Source organism: Sander lucioperca, chromosome 8 (genome assembly GCF_008315115.2).
Source record: "Sander lucioperca isolate FBNREF2018 chromosome 8, SLUC_FBN_1.2, whole genome shotgun sequence".
Classification (NCBI taxonomy): domain Eukaryota; kingdom Metazoa; phylum Chordata; class Actinopteri; order Perciformes; family Percidae; genus Sander; species Sander lucioperca.
The window spans coordinates 25180157-25197016 of NC_050180.1; the positions used below are offsets into that span (position 1 = coordinate 25180157).

Here is a 16860-nt window from a genome sequence, read left to right on the forward strand (position 1 = left end):
GCATACGACTTCTGTGTCTTGCATAAACTAACGCTAAACTTAATTAAGTGAATACAGCATGTTGTTCCTTTTCAGCAACAGTGCTTTATTTCCAATGGTTCCTCAAACGCATCATGTCTAACAATTACATTTCAGGATATATCCAGTGTCCTTTGTCTCACAGAAAGAGTTCCATTTCAGTCTTTAGACCAGAATAAAATCTGCAGTCTATTAATGCTGCTGCAGACGTGTTGCGACGCATCTATGCCCTTGTATTTCAGGGCCATAGTTTCGAGCAATAACGTTACAATTATAGGGCAGGTGGATTTCTTCTTGAAATATTGTGATTTTCTTAATATATTAACTTTTTATTATCCAAATCTCAATGAACACAGAGGGGATATTTTATATTTTGAATGTGCAAAAAACTGAAATCTTGCTGAAACAGAAATGAGCTATTAAAGTTCAGAGGCTTATTAAAATAAAGCCATTTCCAACATTAATTGATAGGGGTGTCACGATTCTCCAAATCCTCGATTCGATTACATTTTTTGATTCTAAGGTCACGGTTCGATTCGATTTTCAATTTTTACATTATTAATTATTTTTAGACTAGACTTTTATGCAATATAATATCTGACCTTTGTTTGCAATGTACCACACTACATTGTCAAATTTAAAACATTAACAACATAATGTAACAATAACATATCTTCAGTCAATTGGAAACTTGACAATTTATCAATAAAGTAAAAAAAAAAGAAAAAAGTTTGCCGACAATGCCGAGGGCCGACGCTTCGCCTCACAGCAGCTGAGCAGTCGGAGAGCAGAGAGGAAGACTCGGCAGTCCCCTAACTTGTTGCTCTCTCTAATATAACCAATATACTGTAAGCTGCTCTGTTTAGGCTACAAAACGTTCATGCAGGCTGAAATTCAACCGTGCAGTTTTGTCGGGATTAAGCTATAAGCAGAAAGAATCTGCAGAGCGACTTTTTTTTTGTCGACAACGCGAAAAAATAAAGCTATAGCTATAAGCAGAAGGAATCTCTGCTAGCTTCTAGGCTAATGTGCAATGGTAAACACACAGAATATGGTACATATGGTACATAGCAGAGCTTGCAAACTGTTATTTTTTTGTTGACAACGCGACCGTTGTCAACATAACTCACTGGAAATCCAAAATACTTCCACACTGGCGACTTCAGTGAAAGAGGAGGGGGCTCAAGTTCTGTCAATGGGTCTCCTGCATCTGCAGTTGCCATGCTATCTTTTGACTGGCTGTAGCTACGTTAGAGGAGGTTGACTGACTCGCAGCACTTAAACACATGTTTTTTTTTCTGCTTGGAAAGCCGACCGGACGTGACATGGGGGCGTGGCAGTATCGACGATTCTATTTTTTAATTCGAAATTCAAGATTGTGACTTAATTTCAGTGACACCCTTATTAATTGATGCAGAATTTGATGCATCAAAATTCACCAGCATGCAATAAATTAAGTGGAAATAACCCCCCACAAATGTTGAAACAAAACCTACATCGTTGGCCCTTGTAGAACCGGGGCCTGGATCTATTATAAATCTGCAAGCTACTGTCGAGAACGCAAAGATTTTACTCACTCTGTGTTCAGAAAACTGTCACTTTGGATGAACTCTTACAGTACTTGAGCATCTTGTTAGGTTTTGTGTACATACTATGTGTGTGGGCATTAAGCGCGAGTGGGTGAGGCAGACATAAAACAGAGAAATGTGCATATGTGTGTGTGTGTGTGTGTGTGTGTGTGTGTGTGTGTGTGTGTGAGAGAGAGAGAGTCAGAGACTGTGTGACAGGTGGATGGTGTGTTATTTATGAGACAGGAATAAATGTGTGTGTTTGCTTGTGCATGTGTGAATATGTATTCATTGACACAGATATGTGAAAAGTAAAGTCTGACAGTCAGAGCTGAAAATCCCACGCCCCATACACACACACACACACACACACACACACACACACACACACACACACACACACACACACACAGACACACACACGCACGCACGCACGCACACACACACACACACACACACACACACACACACACACACACACACACACAAACAGAATGCCATGCAAGAATATTAAGTGGGATTTGATACACTACATGCAAAGCGCTACCCAGGCTGTGACAGCTTGGCTGGGCTGACTTGGCTGATTCGCCTGAGCAGTTTGGCTTCCCTTCTCCCTCTTGTTTCTTGTCTTCCCCTTTTTCTTCATCAATCTCATTTAATCAGTCATTACAACCTGAGGAGGATTCTGCCCACCTGGTCTCTTTTTCTATGAAGTGAAAACCAAGTGGAACAATAATTGAAATGAGCTCTGGTTTATTAGTTTGGGTTTACATTAAGTATTATGGAGGAATTACAAGACTCAAAGTATTATTTTGTGGTTACGTGCCACTTCCTGTCACTCAATTTTGCAAATGCATCCTAGGGCTGGGTGATATTTTCACAAAAAAATCCAATTCACTATTTTAATCGTTATCTTGTTTTGACTCATACACACAAACACATGGGGCATGGGTAACATTATGATTATTCATGCCAATTTTGTGGAAATATATATTGGTTTGAGTGTTTCCCCTACCAAAACGACCCCACCCCCCTGAAAGAATGACAAAATTATATAATTATGCTATATATTCAGCAACAAAACAGATGTGTGAGATAAAGCTGTTTTCACACATACAGGTAATTCATTTCTCGTTCCTCGCCTAAAAGTTCAATTCATTTTAACTTAATATCGCTCAACATAGCCCCTATTTTCACCTGTTGCTGAGTAACATACATCATCCCATGGTCTCGTGAATTTAGCATACCTGTAGCAAGCTCCTTTGTAGTAACTAGCTAGCGGAGCTCAGTGCTACAAAGCAGCGGTTGCTAGTTGTTTAAGCCGCTACAAACCTCCGTCACAGCTCTGTCGTATCAGCGGCATTTAGTAAATGTGTTGTGCCGCAACAAAGCTCCTCAACACCGGCTCCGGTGCTCCGCATGGTGCTCCGCATGGTGCTCCGTCAGGTCAGCAGTAGTTGGTGGTTCAGTTATCCGAGAATAGGTGACTGTGAGCCGGGTACAGAGCACCACGAGCTGCCGGTCATTTCGGCGGAGATTGCGGTAAAGTAAGTAATGAAACGACTATTTAAGAAAAGAACTAACGTTAGTCCCTGTCGCTGCCATGTTGTTTGTCTATCTCTATGGCAAACGCGCGGGGGGGAGGGCTGAGCCCATTCGGAACTACGGGAGCCCAGCAGACATGTATAAAGTACTACAGACCCATACTTGAGTAAAAGTACAAGTGCTCTATCAAAAAAGTGACTTGAGTAGAAGTAGAAGTGCTCTTTCAACATTTTTTGTACTTCAGTATTGCAAGTAGTTTATTTTAAAATGTACTACTCAAGTACTGAAAGTAAAAGTACAAGTATTGTGTTATGTAGTTATTAAAGAAAGCAGTCAAAAGTTTGAATATCATATTGTTTATATTATGTCAAATGTTTAGGAAAGGCTGTAGCCAAAGGAATTAACAAATGTTAGATATATATTATATTAAAAATAACAAATATTAACAAATACTGAAATAAAATGTACAATTATCACACTGTGCAAGTAAAATGAACATCCTCTCCAGCACAGTAACGATTAAAGCCCCAAAAAACGTATCACACACTAGCTAGTACCGTGTGATGAACAGGAAAGTTAGCAAGCTAGCAAAATACAGATAATAGCAGCTTCACATTACAGGGTAAAACGGTTAACATTCAGTACTCATTGCAGACTGAAACAACTCAGGAATAGCTTAACAGCTAAATAGAAAGAGTACAAACTTACATCGTCTCTGACTTCTGAACAGGCGACTGTAATAAAAAGAAACACGAAGCGATCTTGGGGATTTCTTACGTAACTTACGTAATTAGCGTGTACGTAACTAATGTAGCCGTAACTACACACACTGTAACCTACAGTCTCCGTAGCGTGAGGAATTCACAACAGTAACGAGTAACGATGCAGCACATAAAAAACTGTATCGGAGTAAAAGTATTAAACTCATCGAAAATATGTACTCAAGTAAAAGTGGAAGTAGGATAAAAAAAATAATATTCCATTAGAGTACAGATACAGGCTTTTAGTACTTAAGTACAGTAGTGAAGTAGTTCTACTTTGTTACTATACATCTCTGGAGCCCAGAGGGGAGCGTCGGCGGATGTTAAGGAGAAAACCGATTTTCATTTAACGTGCTCATATTATGCTCATTTTCAGGTTCATAATTGTATTTAGAGGTTGAACCAGAATAGGTTTACATGGTTTAATTTTTAAAAAAACACCATCTTTTTGTTGTACTGCACATTGCTGCAGCTCTATGGAGCTAAAAGAGTCTCAGTAAAGATAAATGCACACACTACATTCACATATGCACACACAGGATTCATACATGCACACACATGATTCATAAATACACACACAGGATACACAAATGCGCACAAAATTCACAAATACACACAAAATTTAAAAAGCACAGAAGATTCACAAATGCATACAAAATTCAGAAATATACACACAATTCATAAATGCACACAAAATTCAGAAATGCAAACAACATTTACAAATGCACACAAGATTCAGAAATGCACAGGACAAGATTCAGAAATGTTTTTCTGATGCACACACAAATATATCTTGATTTACAAATTGCTTGCGGTCTGTGAACTTCACCGCATTTGTGTGTGAATTTTGAGACTCCCCTGACTTGGCTCGACACACAAATGCCTTTTTTTAAACAGGGAATGATCTACAACCAATCAGATTGAATTTCGTCATGCCACTTATAGAACATCTACCCCAATGTCTTATAAAGCTAACTCACTTCTATTCCATCTTTGTTGGGAGTCGCACATGCGCAGTAACTAGGTCAGCACTACAACCCAGTCAGAAGCAGAGTGTGAGGGCGTGCCACGCTAGCAGCTAGGCGAGCATTATAACGTGTGTTACAAAGTGACGCACGTTCATCACGGAAGTAAAGGCTGGACTAGAATAGAGCTGTTTGGAGCAGTTTGTGAACAGTGTTTTCTGTTGGAGATGGTTAGTCCCTTTGGGGTGGACTTTGGGCTTTTTCACTTTGTAAACCTATAACATGCACAAAAAAGATATATAACACAATAAAGGAAAGGGAAAAAGCCAAAAAGCATAATATGAGCACTTTAAACAAGTTGACGTTAACTACACATTCAAGTTAATCGATAAAAACGATTTATCGCCCAGCCCTAGTGTATCCTAATGTTTACCATTTCCTTCATCTTAGTTTAGTGTGTGCTTAGTGTGTGCTACTATTTGCTTTTTAGCAAATACACAAAGTACAGCTGAGGCTTATGGGAATGCCATTACTGTGTAAGTATTGAACATGTATACAAAGATAGATGACGTGTCTCCACTTTCTCCCACTGTACGAAAGTGAAGCCAAAATATTCTGGATATGGGTGCTGCCATCTTGTAATTATGGAACCAGAGTCTGCGCAGTAGTGATCGGGCGGTGGAGCCGCTGTTTTTAAAGTCCTGTCAGACCATTCACAGCTGTCATTCATGATGTTACACCCCGTTTTTATAGCATCAAATAACTAATCAAAACCAAACTTATCAGAAAAAGGAACACTTGAAAAAACATCAGCATGATAAGAACTACCTAAAATGACAACAAAACATATTTGGGGAAATGCATTTTATGTGTACTTAGATTTTTTGTTTGTCCCATGTCCCATCCGCTGGGGATATCAAGATGTATTGGCTTCACCTTTGGGGAACTGTCCAGCTGCCCATCTTCATATACAGTCTATGGTATTGAACAATTTCAAATTTTGACCTGATGATGGCATTAGATGAATAGTCAGGGGGTAGTAAAGTAATTAGGATTCATTCTCTACGGGCCCTTAATGCCTGCTGCTAGCGTAGCTAAAAAAAAAAAAAAAAACAGTCCATTTAGCTTCTTGTTGAATAATATAAATACCAATACCAATACCAAATACATTTTCTATAATCTCTTACCTACACTAATAGCACAACGACAAATTCAGAGACATAATTATCAGTGGATGGATCATTTAAACAAGTGCTTTATGCCATTTGCCATTGTCTTCCAAAACTGCATGCAACATTTTAATTTTACACACAGAGCAGATGACATGCCGTTCTTATGTACAGGCATGCATTCACTGTATGTATTCATGGGGTTTGGAAAGAAGATGTGTGCTTGTATCAGATGCGCACACCCTCCTCTCCCTGCCCAGGTGCTATGTGCCAGGCACTTCATTAGCCTAGCTCTGCAGATGGACGCCGAATGAAACAGGCTTTTTGAGCTTCATTCTTTGTGACTTGTTGTTCATTAAAATCAAATTATGTGTCAGGAAGCATAACTTGTACGTGCTGTAGTGCAGTTATAGCTCAACAAGCTCTTTGTCTTGCATCAGTGCGTGTCTGTGTTTGTCTTACACAGTCTGCCAGGCCAATTTTGCTCATTCTGCTCATTCTGTGCACCTGACAGCTACATTTGTGACAAAGTTTTCACAAGTTTTAACAGGTTTTTAGATTTGTATGATTGTGCTTAAATTGAAATCAGCAGACCCTTTGCTTAATTTATTATGAATTCATGGCGATCTAAAGTGGTCTAGTATTTTTACTGTAATTTGGATTCAATAAATACATATAAGATATTAATCTTTGGTTGCCGTGGTAATATTGCTGTTATAAATTAAGAAACACGATTAGTTAGGTTCCTTATCACTCTCTCTAGATTATCTAGATTGAATCCTATACCCAATTAATGTGAATTATGTCTTCTCACAGAGCAAATTAAAACTAGTGGAAACCTTTGACTCTCTTCCATTTAACTATTAATTTGACTTGAAGGACAGCAATAAATTAGATTGAGATCTGTGTCAAGGGTAAAAACACCACAGCATTGTCCTGTTAGCACCAACATGTCACCAAATTCAGAATAATGACGAGACTGAGGATTACACCTAAAAGTCCTCTTATCAGCCAAGATGGGAGAAGATGTAGTTTTGACTGTCCTCCACTGGACGATGAAGGGATGGGATGAGTAATACTGCTGCAGGAATCAATGGTTTTAGGAGTTCCATTTAGTCTCCCCTTGATATCTTTATTACACTCACCTAGGACTAAAATCCTGATTACCTGTGGCCCTGTACCTGTTTGTGTCCCTCTCTTTCTTTCTGGCTTCCTGTTTTTCCTTGTGTTTGTGTGCCAATATTCCTTCTCTTCATTGTACAGTCGCACTTGTAGCATTTTGACACAGACTGACTTAGAATGGATGTATCAATTCCAATATAACACAATTACAGACTACCAAAAGTACAGTGTAGAGGGATTGTGTCTTTTAGAATAGTAGAACCAATGATGCTGTACAATGGCCTGACAACCTAATAGGAAAAATAACAATTAACATGTGTGTGTGTGTGTGTGTGTGTGTGTGTGTGTGTGTGTGTGTGTGTGTGTTAAAATACAAGGGTTAATGAAGGATTTCTTTTCTGTCTTTTCCTTCGCTTTCTGTGCTGACAGCCAGACTGCAGTTAATTATCCAATCCATTTACAGCGAGGGGGTCATTGGTCATAACGTCTTGCATGTAACCGTGTGTGTGCGTGTGCATTTGAGGAGAGGAGGCAATGAGCTGGCATACAGTTAAGAGACAAGTCTTTGCCTTGGCCAAAACATCTGCTGCTGCAGTTGTACACACTTACACAAACACACACACACACACACACACACACACACACACACACACACACACACACACACACACACACACAGCTTTTCTAATCAATCACTTAGGTATTTTAACATCAACTGTTACTTCTGCAGCAAGGGTAAAAATCTGTGTATAAATGTAATAGCCTTTGATTCCAGCTACGTCGTTGCCATTATTGAATTAGCCAGCACTGGCTAGTTAGAATCAATAGCAATGTTATCACAGGGCCCCAGGTGAGCAAGATATAAAAAGAAAATCAGGTGTGACAACATCTCCTCCATCATCAATAGAGTTGCCTCCTCTCTTTTTTATTTTGCCATCGACCACATATTGACTGCTGATGAGGGAGAAAATTGATCTCCTCTCTCACTTACTCTCACTGAGAGGTGATTTAACATGGGCAGTGAGCAAAAGGCAATCAAAGGAAATGGGTGGGAAAGAGAGAGAGAGGGAGCGTGCAAGGGAATTAAGTGATCCAAAGGGAATAGAGTGGTCTCTAATTGAAGGCATGTGGGGACTCCGAGGTAATCAAGGAGAATGGAAACTGACTGCATTTCTGATAAAACTATTAGCAGTGTCCGAAACTAGTCTGAGATGATCACAGAGGATGCAGAACCTGGATAGTGAACTGATTCTGTAATGTCCATTACCACCTTGCTTCTCGTGGTATACTATGTTCACATTTCCACAGCAATGCTTTTAGAACTGTCAACGGAAAGAACGGCACATTTTTACATCTGCAATGTTCTCCAACAAGACCGGAGCAGCTTTCCTTATTCATGACCACTACACTCAACGGTGGCTATTCATTTGACTTGTATTATAAAGCATCATTGTGCAGTGATATCGCATTGTATATCATCAAAAGTCTAAAATGATTGATATCATCTAAAGCGATTAGTTCAAAACAGACTTTACAAAGTGCATCACTATAAAGGATAAAATAGAAATAGCATAACTTCAGTGGAATAAAACGACATCCCTAATGTACAGTAAATAAAACAAAGCTAAAATGAACATTCAGGCTGTTTTTAGACTCCACCCTAAATAATTCAGGTTATGCTTCATGGAGCTATGGAAAACTCTAGATTGCATATTGAGCACTAATCAGTAAGTATGGATTTTTTTATGTGATTTTCTATGTGAAGGCCATGTGTTTTTCGAATGAAATACTGTATATAATTCCATATCTACAAGCCCAGGTTCTACAACTTGCATTACACTAATAGTCCTTTGAGTGAGAAGTGGAATTCATGCTAAGAATCATTTTTGCATACTTTGGCAACCTACTACCACTGTATTGTTTTAGATAATAAAAAAAAGGAGGTCTACAGTGCAGACTGCACATACTTTCTCTTCTTGTTTCATTATGAGCCCGGGGAAGGGAGATGGTTTAACTATTTAAACTAAAAGTGGACTTGGTGTCATTTCTAAACTTTTTCCATATGTAGATGAAGGTCTGTGTGGCACAGACTGTTCCAGCCACTGGCACTACTGGCAATATCCTTGCACACAGTCATAGCATATCAAGAACTAAGGGGCAAAACAATCTGTGAAATCCATAGCTGTGTGTGATGAATGACGCAAAGCATTTCAAAATCATTCAGGATTTTAAAAGTGTTCTTGTGTGCAACCAGCTTTATTGAGAGTCCTTTTTAACAAGATGCCATTTTTATTTTCTCTGCTTTCCTTGCACCTTGAAATTCATGTCATGTCCTCAGAAAAGCCCTAACAGGGAATCATTGGGTCTTGTCAGCCAGCAGGAAAGTTAGACCATCAAAGATAATTGCATGCTAATGTTCAATAAGCCTTGTAAGTCGCTGCAGATAAGTGTGGCTGCCAAACAGCCTTGCCAGGGGAAAGCACATCTAATCCCTTGGCTGTGGCCGGGGAAAATTAATACTAAGCTCCTTTGGCCAGCCACGTCTTGTGTGGTGGTAGAAACAATTACACAACAGCCCACCAGAGCACAATTAATGAATAACTGAGGAGCTTCCCAGATGTACACACTATAACGAAGATGCATCTACCCGCTAGCTGTACAAACAATAAAAAATTGTACGGAAGGAGCAGAAGTGGGCTGTTTGTTTGAGTTCAGTGGACGATGGAGTTTATGCACAGGGACCCCGTTTATCATTCTCACCCCTCCACTCTGCTGTATCCTCTGTTTACATGGGGGCCTGTTCTTATATGATAGCTAATTATAATATGCCACGAAATAGACCAGGCATAAAACCCATCATACTAGCTAAATGCTTATATGCTCTTTTAGAGTGATTATTTTAATTATGAAATTGATAATTGTATACAAAATGTATTAATTGGATTTTGGACATTTATTTCAGTTTAAAGTTACAGACATCAAAATCGTATTTTAATCTGTAAAATTTTGATCAAGGTAGTTTATTTACAGCCAGGCACCGAAGTCACCACTTATTTTTTTTTAAGGGAGATAAGAATAAGGTGGGCTTGAATAAAGCATTTGTGATCTAATCAGCTTTGAAGGTTGACCAGTCACATTTTTTGAAAAAGGTTTATTTTGAAGTGCCTCTAAGAAAACAGTATGTGTAGTGATATCAACAGGATATTGTAACGGAAGAGGTAATAATACTGTAGTAGGAAATTCAACAAGTACACACTAAGGCAAGCAGTCAGATACTCTTGTCAAAACAGGAAATAAATCAGGGAAATATTTAAAAAAAGACAGCGTCTTAAGAGGTATGTTGTTTAGAGAACTGGGTACAGTAATCTAATCACTACAGTGCGTTAAAAAGTAGGATGGCACTCAGAGAGCACAGACCTCCGCGAAGGCCAATGGTGCATTTACATGCTCCTTGGTGATGGTCCCATCTCACGATTTGGTAAGTCGTTCTTCCGACTTCAGTGTGTTCATGAGCTCTAAGGTGTAAGGTTGAAACAACATGGAAGAAGATGTGTTGTATTGTATTGCTCAGAGCAGTTAAACAACACATTGATATGTTTTTTCCAGTATTTGTGTGAAAACAAAGAGCAAAGGAAACGGATCAGGTGAGCCATGAAATATGATCGGGAACAAATTTTTCCAATTATCCAGATACAACTGATTGTAGCACAAATGCTCTATCTCGCGATCGTTAACAAAAGTGACAAATAATTTGTGTATCTGCCCGGTTATTCAGATGCACTCCAAGATGTCATGGGTTCTTCATTGGCCCATGCTACACCCGTCCCCCAAGTTTCAGGAAAATCGGGCCAATAGCTTTTCCTTATTCCTGCTGACAGACAAACTAACAAACCAACAACCGGACAAACCGAGCCGAAAACATAACCTCCTTGGTGGAGGTAATAATGACAAAGACTACTCTAATGTCATCTATATTCCATTGGGGATTGTAGTACGGGAAAAAAACAAAAATGTGGTTAGCATGTAAATTAGTAGAGACCAAAGTTATTATAGTTTTGTATTTTTCATTAGTTTTAATTTTTATTTTATTTTGACTTTTTGCTTTCAAATTCAGTTTAGTTTGAATTAGTTTTTAAAGCAGGTTTGCTAATTTAGTTCATTTTTTATTTTTTGAAAATGCTTAGTTTTAGTTGAGGTTTTATTAGTTTTAGTCTTATTTTGTAATATGGGTTATTGGTCAGGGGCAGATTCAAAATGGTCAGAAAAAGTATTGTGTAATAATAACTCAACAAAAACATCATACAATTTTAGAAATATGTTTTCACAATGTATTCAACAATAACACCAGTACATTAAAATGTACATATGATGAGCACAAATCTGTAAACAGTGCACAAGACGCCGCAGTAAGAGCAAAATGTGTAAGTGACGTGCCAGAAAAAACCCTAAATAGCCAATAGACTAAAGAAGACATATATGAACACGTGTTTTTGACTTTGATTCGAGTAAAGTGGCGAACTTTTTGAAGTCAATCGACTCACACAGTTGTGTAGACATCCCAGTATCAATACACATATTAACCCACGCTTCCTCACACTTATGAAGTTCCTGCTTATTTACTAACCAGCAGCTATCGGGTCGCTGGTGAAAGCACGCCTGCAGTGTTCTCTGTCCTGCTGTTGTCTCCGTCATGCTGCCTGGCCCTGTACCCATACATCCATGCCCTGTACCGGGGTTAGCTTCTGTTTCGGGAAAAGGGGGCTTTGCTTTGTCCTTGACCTTGTTAAGGTAAGCTAGGTTAGCCTCCTTGTGCACGCTTCTTAAATATACTTTTAAATTCATGGGATTTTTCACTTTAATAAATTGTCCACATAGTTTACCACCTTCCACTGCAAGGCACTTGCTTTTAACTGACACACAACTGACAGTCATAATCAAATAATCTCTGCCGCTTTCTTTCGACTTTCGGTACCGCCATGATGCCAGGCGAGGGGCATGGGCTATGTTGTATTCAATTTGACATGGAATGTCGGAATTTCTGGGTTTCCAGTCGGAAACTATATAGGCCTATGTCTATGGCATAGACTGTATAAAACAGGTCTATGGTCGGAAATGTCAACTCTGAAAGATATAACGTTATTTGCTCTATGAAAGACGTTGACAAAGACAAAAACTAAGGACATTTACTCTATAATTTTATTTTATTGTAGTTAGTTTTGCAAACAGACATTACAGTTTTAGTTATTTAACGTTTTTTTGTAATGCCTTGTTTTTATTTTTATTTCAGTTAACAACAATGTTTTTTCCCACCTAGTTTTTGTTATTTTGTTAGTTTTTGTTAACGATTATAACCATGGTAGAGAAAACATGACTTTCTAACTTTCTCTTGCTATGTAAGCCATACTTTCCTTCTGTCTGCATTCTCTCTCTATTATCTCCTAGTTGTAATAGTGTATACTACAACATACATGTAAACACACAGCCAACAATTACACACACTTCATTTTTCCTGATCACTGCAACTCTTGGCCACTTGGTAATTTATTGCTGAGGCTGATATTGTATTACAAGATGTATTTGCTCTCTCCTGTAATAAGAACATAGATTACAAGCAACACTGAATTTACTATCTGCATCCCAGCTGATTGTTTGGCTTGCCGGTGTGTTAGCTTATATCTTTTTAAGCGTCAGTGCCTGGCTATTTACATTCATCCGCTAAGCCTTAAAACAAATTATAATTGATCTGGGGAGTGATGAAAAGGGTGGTCCCGCTGCAAATTAAAAGGAAGGCAAGGTGACAAGGACAGCAGAATCACAATCAGCTCCTCTCAGAGTGTGTGGTGCAATAAAAAGAGCACAATAACACACACACACACACACACACACACACACACTAAGTGAGTTTCTCAACACATAGCACACACTTTTAAAGCTACAAATTTCTCCCATCTAGCGGTGAAATTGTATATGACAACCAACTGAATATTACTTTCTAGCCCCTCCCATTCCGAGCGCGTTATAACTCACATACAGCCACCGTAGTGGCTGTATGCCAAGATTAACATGGCTTCCAGTACGACTTTGTCCGTTATGTATATTGTACAAGATTAATAGTGTAAGGCAATGTTTACAGCGTAGGCTACATATTTTTCTCCGTAAGCAGAGTCAGAGATCAGTTGATGCGACGGAGGTGCGGGGGAAAGCTAAAGGAAGAGGGAAATCAGGTAAAGAAAAACCAAAAGACCGCCTGGTGAAACCGCCTAGGCAAAGAAAAAATAAAGAGACACTCTCCAAAGATGACGGGTTGACTCCGTTACATGTCCTCGAGAATAGGTGTGATCCTCCATCTTCAACAGGCTTTCAAATCTGCCGGCAGTCGCAAGTAATCTCCCGGCTGGCATTCATCACGGTGCCACTGAGTGTAAAAGCGCGAAAGGCGGAGGTATGTACCTCTTTTGCTAATGTATTTTAAAGATGGAGGTGCTACACGGCTGCCGCCATTCGAGGGACTCACTTGTATGTATTCTGAATGATTCTGAATGGCAGATTCTACGCGTACGAAAATACTTTGATTAGTTGGTGGAGGTAATCACACATGAATGAGCTCATATTTGTGAAAGAACAAAGGGGTTTTTGCTAAGAATCAACTCAAAAAATTACACAATGGAGCTTTAAGTTTAAATCTGGACAGAGATCTGTGTTGTCATGCCTCTCCCTCTCTCTAGGTGTTCTGCACTCTGTGAGCTGTCAGTGGCGGGGAAAAAAAGTCTTTCAATAATTTCAGAAAACTACATTCACTCTTAAATACAACCTCCAGGGCGGCAACAAATTATTAGATTTGCATAATAAAGCATTTCCCAGTTAATCTAACTAAGTTGCATTTACAACTAATAAATAAATAAAAGCACTCTGTCAATCTGCATCTAAAGGTTGAGACTTTTCGTGTCCTTGAGGTGTAGGCTCTTATCTGTTTTAAACTTTGAAAGTAATTTGGACATGTTTGCATTATTATCACAACTATTTGTTATGGTAGCATAACTGATCATAATTACATAAATACATAAATTTCAGTAATGAAGATAATTTAGTGAATGTGTGTAACTGCCATGGGTTTCCTTGGTCTGCATGAAGGCGTGCAAGAGCACATCAACCACTGATCAATACTTTAATTTGGTCCTCTCCATCAGCATTATTTGACCTAGTATCCTCACTAACTATAATTTTAATTAGACTGGTTGTACTTTGGAAGATCATTTGCGGAGGACGCTACACTCTGCTGTGCTGTGATGCTAAAATACACGAAAACCTTTCATTCTCTATTTAGTTTTTGAGGTCAAGACCAATGTACAGCTAACCTTTACTTGAAAGCATTAAAAGGTCTGTTCTATTTCGTATAGGCTTCGCCTTCTAAGACCTGTTGCTATTGGGTTTATCCCTCGTCATCATGATTTCTTTCGCGCCCTCTCTTACGTCCGCATTTACTGTATATTACTGCTGTGAGACCAGAGATCTGCTCCCTATTTTTCTTCAGCAACAGGCAGTTTGAAGACTTCGAAGAACAGCGTCCGCCTGTGTACCGATTGTACAGACCGGCTACATCCTGCCGCCAGATCTCCACCCGAGCTGTGAGGCGTGCCTCGGCCCTGTTCGCCTCCATCCTGCTTCCAAAGGCCACTTTTTTCCCTGGGACCAGGTCCATGCTCGCTTCACTGACCGTGTGCACCTTTGTGCCGCCTAGGTGACCGCGTCGCAGATCAACATCGCTCTGCTGTCTCTGCCATGACCGCTAAGACGTGTGCTCTTGGATGGTCCCATAGCCCCTGGTGGGTTGTTTGGACCTCACCTTGGACAGCCACGAACTAAAGGTAGTGCAGGGGATGCAGAAACACACCTCCTGGAGAGCGGCTCCTCGGCCACAACAGCGGCACCAAGATGTCAGCTCGAGGGGACACCGCCCCGCAGGCTGCGGCTGCGCCTCCCCAATCCCCGGCTCCAACTCCACCGTACCTCCCTCCACCCCTGCGGCGCTATCCCTCACAGACAGCGTTTGCTGCGATATGATATTATGGCGAGGTGAAAGCGGTCACAGTCCTCTGAGACGAGCAGGCACAGCAGTGGTTTATATGCCCTGGTGACTGACTGCCAGGCTGAGGTTGTAAGGCAAGGCAACTTTATTTCTATAGCACATTTCAGCAACAAGGCAATTCAAAGTGCTTTACATAAAACATAAGAGCAATTAAAAACGGTCATGAAAATAAAACAGGCTAAAATAGAATAATATACAAATACAAGAATAAAAGTTACAGTGCAGTTTAAGAAATCAATATTTATTTGATTTAATAGGTTGTAGGGATTGGTTTGGGAGGAGAGTGTGAGGGGTTTCATTTTTATTTTTGTTTATTTTGTTTTGAGTGTAAAATGTTCTAAATAAATTACAAAATGCTAATTGTATGAATAGGTTTGTAATTATTTTTACAACTGAAATTATTTTTTTGTTATTACAGAGGGAAAGTACTGAAAAAAGGTACCGTTGGGTACCGGAACCAAATTTGAGGTATCTGTATCGGTACCGGTACCGATAATAACGTCAACCCTAGTGTTCACACATAGTATATATATATATACCATGTGTTACTTAGAATCTAAGTAACAGTCTTTATAACTTACATTTTTAACTAAATCAATGATCATTAAAAAGCAGCTCAAGATCCCACAAAAAAAGAAAAGAAACAAACCTCCTTGAGCAGAAATGGATAAAGAAAAGGGTCTTTTAAATGGCAAGTTCAGTTTCAAAGCCCTTTTCAGATGGTTCTTTCGACAACACTAGTTATTGCATGCACTCTGGATGTGAATTGAATAACCACCGTAGTATGTTGAGTCTCAAATACCACTTAAATGCATAAAAAACGTGTAACATATCCCTTTTAAAGTACATTTAGAACAGATAACAAATTAACACAAGATCACAAGTTACCTATGGACAATCATGCGATTAATCACGATTACATATTTTAATCGATTGACAGCCCTGACATATATTTTAGATGATAAATTCGATTAACAAAAATATAAACAAAAGCATGCACATTCAAATATAATTCCAAGGCATTCTCTTTAAAAGTCTGTGCTTAGGGTTATTGGGTCTTTAACAAGTTGGATTTCTGTGTTCTCATAGGCTTTGCCCTCAAGCGATGCCTCCAGGCAGCTGGATTTACTGAAATGCATCTCACAGAGAAGTTCAGACCTGTAGTGCAGAATCTTAACTGAGAAATGTGAGGTAGTTTGGCATGCTACACGGGTCAAAACCCTTCTAAAAATCAATTAGAATCCCATCTTAAACCCCTTTGTAAATCTCATTATAGACTGCTCTGACAACAGAGGTATTCTCGAGTAGGACCAGTGAGGAACAGTAATGCACACAGACAATGAAATGCCTCCAGCAGTGTCTTCTTGTCATCTTGATGCCTCAAACATAAACATTCAGCCTGTCTGCTCATCAATGTGTTCCAGTGGTTTGATGGAATAAATTATCTTAAGATGCTGACGGCTTCAGACATGTCTGTTGTATGTAACTTGCAGTCTCCTGAATGACACATCATGTCGCTATGTGACAGGCTGAGAAAAGAGAGAAACCTAGAGATGCTTGCTTGTTGAATAAGACATGTAATCTAGCTACAAAAACAAGTATTATGAACTTGTGTTGCACCAGGTA

The 16860-nt window shown here is 39.3% G+C and overlaps 1 protein-coding gene and 1 long non-coding RNA gene across 3 annotated transcripts in view; both read left to right on the forward strand.

The window, feature by feature from the left end:
• The window catches only part of LOC116050203 (receptor tyrosine-protein kinase erbB-4-like), a 406202-nt gene that overhangs the window by 171665 nt on the left and 217677 nt on the right, over positions 1-16860 (forward strand). The window lies entirely within an intron of this gene.
• Positions 218-15342, forward strand: LOC116050229. The gene is made up of 3 exons (XR_004105049.2): positions 218-229; positions 7372-7377; positions 15238-15342. It is a non-coding gene; the product is annotated as an uncharacterized LOC116050229 (long non-coding RNA).